Source organism: Dipodomys spectabilis, unplaced genomic scaffold, assembly GCF_019054845.1.
Source record: "Dipodomys spectabilis isolate Male_0828 unplaced genomic scaffold, ASM1905484v1 ptg000309l, whole genome shotgun sequence".
Lineage (NCBI taxonomy): Eukaryota > Metazoa > Chordata > Mammalia > Rodentia > Heteromyidae > Dipodomys > Dipodomys spectabilis.
Window position 1 is genome coordinate 1,149,044 of NW_024870986.1, and position 5,957 is coordinate 1,155,000.

Genomic DNA, 5,957 nt, shown 5'->3' on the forward strand with positions numbered 1-5,957 from the left:
AATGCTTCAAAATGAAAAAGACTTAAAATAGTCATTGACAAAATAATTGAAAATGTGAGCAATCGTCTGAACAATATAATTTTTTCCATTATGCACAGAATTTTAGGGAAATAAGATCAGTATCATTGTTAGGAACATTAAGGTTTCCTTGTTACAAATAGGCACCCAAGGATATAAGCCTGTATAAAGATTGCATCATTAAATTGCATACTTCAATTTAGGGGACACTATATGCTTCAGCAGCACGTATACCCCAATTGCAACAATACAGAGATTAACATGGCAATTGCACAGGATGATATGAAAATTTGTGAAATATTCCATATTTTTCATTCTTCAGATGCAAGAAATGAAAAACAGTTTTTAAAAAGTTGATTACAAAATTACAAGTGTAATAATACATGTAATTCATATAATTAAAAGTTATTCTCACATCACTGTATTAAATCTTCAAATTAGTGAAGTCTTTACATAGCATAATCTTTAAAAAAACTTTTGAAATTAGACAACATTGTCATTTTATCCCAAAGAAATATACTATAAGGACCTAGGAAAAAAGGAATCTTACACTGTTTCTATATGGAATGCAATCTGAAAGGACACATTTATTAATGAGCCTATATATTATAAAACAATGTAGAATTCAAAGTATTATATCTAGGACAGAATAAAATAGATTATGGATATTATACAAACATAGAATATAGAATACTTTAAAATATAATTTTTCAGACAAACACCAGAAATATGTTCAGTTTCTATACTACTCATTTCAACAGATAAGTTAAAATTCTTTCTGATTAAAAAAAGCACAAACTCTCCAGAAACCATTATAGATGTATACAAATCTCTTTTGAATACATTTTGACATCAAAGTCAGGCAATTCACTTGGAAGAATTCCATGGAATCCATGAATTGTTACAGTAAGGTATTGTTGTTATTTGGATTGTGAAAATATTTTGCATGGACACAAACAATGGAATGGAATTTATGAAATTTAAAAAACTTAACCAAACCATGGTGACTTAGAAGAGCAATTTGTACAGCCTTCCAAAACTTCAAAGAGATAGTGATATATACTTATCCGTTTGGCAATATCAAATGCAGTTTCTTCCAACTTATTCTTCAGACCTGATTTGACATAATGGCTCAACAGATGAAGATCCAACGTGTTTTTGCTATCTCTGTTCCCAGCAGCAATATGCAAGGGGGTCAAGAGGCCTTTAGTTTGGGAATTGGTATTTGGATCATGATGAAGTAATTAAACAGCCACTCTGGTATTATTCCACGTAAAAGCACTGTGCAGGGGTGTCCAGCCATCTACAGTTATTGCAAGAATATCTGCCGATTGAGCCACCAACTCATGGCAAATGTCTAAGTATACCCTACAGGTTTCCTGATGAAGATGGTTATACTCATCTTCATACCTAGTATTCACATGAGTGGCCTTTTTGGAAAGTAGTCCCTGCACTACTGTAGTAGTAAACAGATTATTTTCAGCAGCCCAAAGAAGAAATTTGCTTGGATCCTTCTCCATTTTTTTCTTGCAATTGATACCATTCCTCACTTTTTCATCGTGTTCCTCATTTTCATGACAATTGCCTAACCAGAGACTTTGAGTGCCATTGGGAATGATGTGTACATGTATTTCCCTAATAGTTCATGTTAGTTGAACTGTTCAGCAAAATCTGGTGAATTTTCTGCATCTGTTTTTTCACTATGATTTATTTTCTCTTTTTCCATTTTTACTATTCGAAATTATTCTAACTGTAGATTAGGGAATTGATGGAGAGCAGAGGAAAGATGGCCCTCCGTATTCAAAGATTCAGACTGAAAATATGGACCAGTGGTGTGTTCATGTGCAGTTTATTCTAGGAATGAGAAAAATGCATGCCTCTGATCAATTTATAGAGCACACAGAATTTTATGTTTTGAAAAAAGATGGAAATAGAATTTATGTATTTATTTGAAATTAGTAAATACATTTATAGCAGTCTACATAAAGAGACGTAGCTTTGACCAAATTGTAGACAAGAATCTAAATCCTTGATAATTGTAGGAAGAGATCTGAATGAAATCAGTTGAATCACACTTTTCCTGTAGAATGAAGGAATAGGTCCATTCAGCAAGAGAAGGCAAGCCAATTATATCTGTGACAAATCTTTGTGGAAAATGGTATCGAGGATTACTTACTGGTGATCCACTTGCACTGGAAGCATGATTCTGAAATATTCCTTGCAGATTCTCAACTATTGCTTTGATCATTATATTCTCCAAGAAGAAAAAGTGAGATTTAATTGATAGCAAAGGACTACTAATACATTTTGACTTCTTATTAAACACCTTCAATCATAGAAACCACTTAAAGACAATAGACAGGCCTACTTTTATAGATGAAAACAAGTGTCTTTAATAGTCATGCAAAGGATTTCTATTTTATTACTGCATTATACATTTTTTCTAATGTTGGATAACAATAAATAATGAATCTATTAGAAAGCTCTTCAAGCTCATATGTCCAATAATGAGTTCTCTTATACTAAATCATGGTATTTTTTGTGTATGGTCTGAAGAAGAAATTTAAATTACTAACTTGATGTTTTGACAGGACAATTTCATCACTGTACATCTTGCTTCTATACTCAATTTTAGATTACGATCTAAGTATGTGAAATAGATAAGTATAGAGGAAAAAGTAGAAGCCACACTGGTAGCTCATGTCATTAATCCTAGCTAATCAGAAAGATGAAGTCTGAGGTTTGTGGTTTGAAACCAGACCAAACCAAAAAAAAAGGCCATTAGATTCTGATTTGAAAGAAACCAACAAAAGCTAGAAATGGGGCTGTGGTACAAGCAGTGAAATGATAGCTTTGAGAAAACTAAAACAAAAAAAATATCAATTTCTGGGACAGAGCCAGGCCCTAAGTTCAAGCCCTATTATTAGCACCAAACAAATGAATGAATGAATTAGTTAATTAATTAAAAATATATTAAGTGGTCACATGTGGATAGATAAGTAAAACATAAAACCCGTGGTGACTGGATAGTGTATTACTTTTTAGTAAGGCAAATTATCATTTATACTAATCATTAATATTTTATTTGAACTTTTTTGTGCAGTAAACCCTGAATTTAGCATGTATGTATATGTGTGTGTAAATGTGTGCATGTGCTGTTGCAATGTTGCTTGCCAATATGGACAAGGTGGGACTGAAAAGAGCTAACTGTGTTGCAATATTTTTATTTATCATTGTTTTGTCATGTTATTTCAGTTCGACCCCCCTTCTGTACACTTTATTTGTCAAATAATAACATCATCAGAATCAAATCATTTACATTAAGTTAGATAAAAGAGACAGCTTTAGCTCTTATTATATGCTAGGAAAGAAGATACAGACATAATTAGGTAGTAAGTTATTGCTGTAAGATGACTGTCAGTTCAAAATATGTATTTGACCTCTTAAATTGGTTATAATTTTAAAATATGCTCATGGAGTGAGTTTGACCGACTTGACCAAACCGGTATTACTCTCTGGTTATTCCCGTGAAACACAAGGTGGATAAATTCTGGCTTTCTGTTGAAAATAACTTTCTTTATAAGATCATATCTATTCTCACTAAGAGATAATCAACTCCAAATTTTTACGTTTGAATATCCTATGATATTGACTGAAAATCGGTATTGTTGATAAGCTTGCTAGATATTCCTTTCAAAAACAAACAAACAAAAAGCATGTGTCATCTCCAGATAATGGATGTATTTGAAGTTGTACATGCAAAGGGATCTTCACTAATGGCTCTTTTGTGGGAGTAACTATCGCAACTTAACAAATAAGGCTTTTCGTATATATATAACGAAATATAAATAACATCCCAGAGTGAATCTTGCAACTTCTGAAAAGCCTTTAAATATTTTAGAATTATTTCAGTTCATTGACTAAAAAGCTAAAGACATTTCTGAAATAAATATTGTTAAGATCTGAAAATGTAAGTGCATATAAAGGCTTTTATGCATCATTTTATGAAAATCTAGTTTTTATGAAACTAAATGGAATAGAATAGAAGAATGTAAGTGAATTTTGTAAGCTAATTTATTATTAGTATAACTTTGTTTTCTATTAACACAGTCCTCTGAATGTAGATGATGGGTGTAGATGATGTGTGTCTGTACTTTAGTTATTTTTAGGATCTTTGTATTTAAAGGATTGGATTTTTGGTATAAATAAAGGTCTTTTAAAATGATTAGGATTAATCTTGTGTTTTGTGTACTACTCCCAAGAAAATGAGTTATTTTCAAGTGTTAATAGTTTATAATTGAATCTTCAGTATCATAAGAAATTTTTAAAAATTTAGTATTGATGACTTTTTAAACCAATTGTATTCACAAGTTGGAGACTCTTTAATTCATGCTTAGGTCTTGGTGTCTATGATTTTTAACTTCTCGTTCCTAGCATTAATGATAGGTCAGAGTGCGTTTTTGGGTATATGAGAGGTAAAATATTTATGTGGGGTCAAAGGTGATTTTTATATCAGTCTTGCTTTAATAACATTTTAAAGAAGTACATTTCTCTCAAAATGTTGCACATCAAAAGCTATCAAATACTTCTCATGGTAAACAACTTAGGTGAGCTACAATGTGGAAATGATTGGTCCATCATACCTGCAGTCTGTTTCCATTCAGAATTGGGCAGGTCATTCTATCTGTAAGACTGTGTTAAACAGAGATGGGGTCGCCAAGCATATCTAGAAATCAAGAATGTTACACTTTAGCAGTTCCTTTCACCAAGGAGGTGTAAATTGACTATGAACTTGGAGCTTTCATATTAAAGCTACCTATTTTCTAACAAAGATAAAGTGAAATATTATTAGAGTGTTCACAATAATTTTGGGAAATTTTCCTAGAATTAGTAGACTAAGTTCTGGTATTTTAGTCATAAAATAAAATGAGGTTATTTGATACAGTGGGAGAGGGGCCACAGGCTAACTCTTACCATGCGTACATGTTGTACTAGTAATTCCAACTCTGAAGACTTCAGTATCATCATCTGAGAATTAAAAATAGAAGCAGATCCACTTTATGGGAATATTGTGAGGATTAAATTAGATACCATAGGTAAAGTACTTGGAAAAACAATCAGCATTTGATACTTTCTACTTATTATTTTATCATGAAATGAATTCTAACATTTTACTGTGATTTTTATATTGTGTCTATTTAGAATACACAATGTGATGTATTGATATTCATTGCATTGGTCACTTTTCTTTCATTATGAGGAAAATACCTGCAAATAATATTTCTGAGTAGGAGACTATTATATTAACTCATGGTTTAAGAGAACGCAGTTTAAGATCAGATGTCTCCATTGATTTTAATTATATTTTTATTAAATAGCTGGTCAAAAGAATTTCTATTCCACAAATCAGTTTATAAATACAATGGATCTTCACATAAATTACCCTTCCAAACCTCACCCCACTTTCACTTTTTCTAGTTTCGTACTATCAGCATTGAATATTATACCTTCCCTCTCTTCCTCCATAGCTCTTTATTCCTTCCCTTTGACTTTCTCTCACATCTTCCAAGTGACAGTTTCCTGGTATTCACTTCCTTGAATTTAAAGTTCAATTTTATAAGAAATTACACCGTTTAAATACTCCTCTGCAAATAGCATGCTTTGGTTAATACTATTATGTAATTGTAACCCCTCTGTCCGGTATTTTCACAATACAAAAATTTTCAGTTTTATGGTCGGTATATTTTGAAAAGAATGCCATGACTTTATGAAATAAAAATAGAATCTTTAATGGGTGTATTGTCACTATTGCCACCCAGATTTAAAAAAAAATTCTTAGACTACTACCTCAATTCTTATGCAAAAATAAAAAACGATTACAAAACTAAATGTGAGATGTAAAAACCTACAAAATATAAATGTAAAAATTCATGACATTG

General features: G+C 31.5%; 1 pseudogene; it reads left to right on the plus strand.

Annotated features, from left to right (window-relative positions):
• The first annotated feature begins 231 nt into the window (after positions 1–231).
• Positions 232–330, plus strand: LOC122127747 (annotated as a pseudogene).
• The last annotated feature ends 5,627 nt before the right edge of the window (positions 331–5,957 follow it).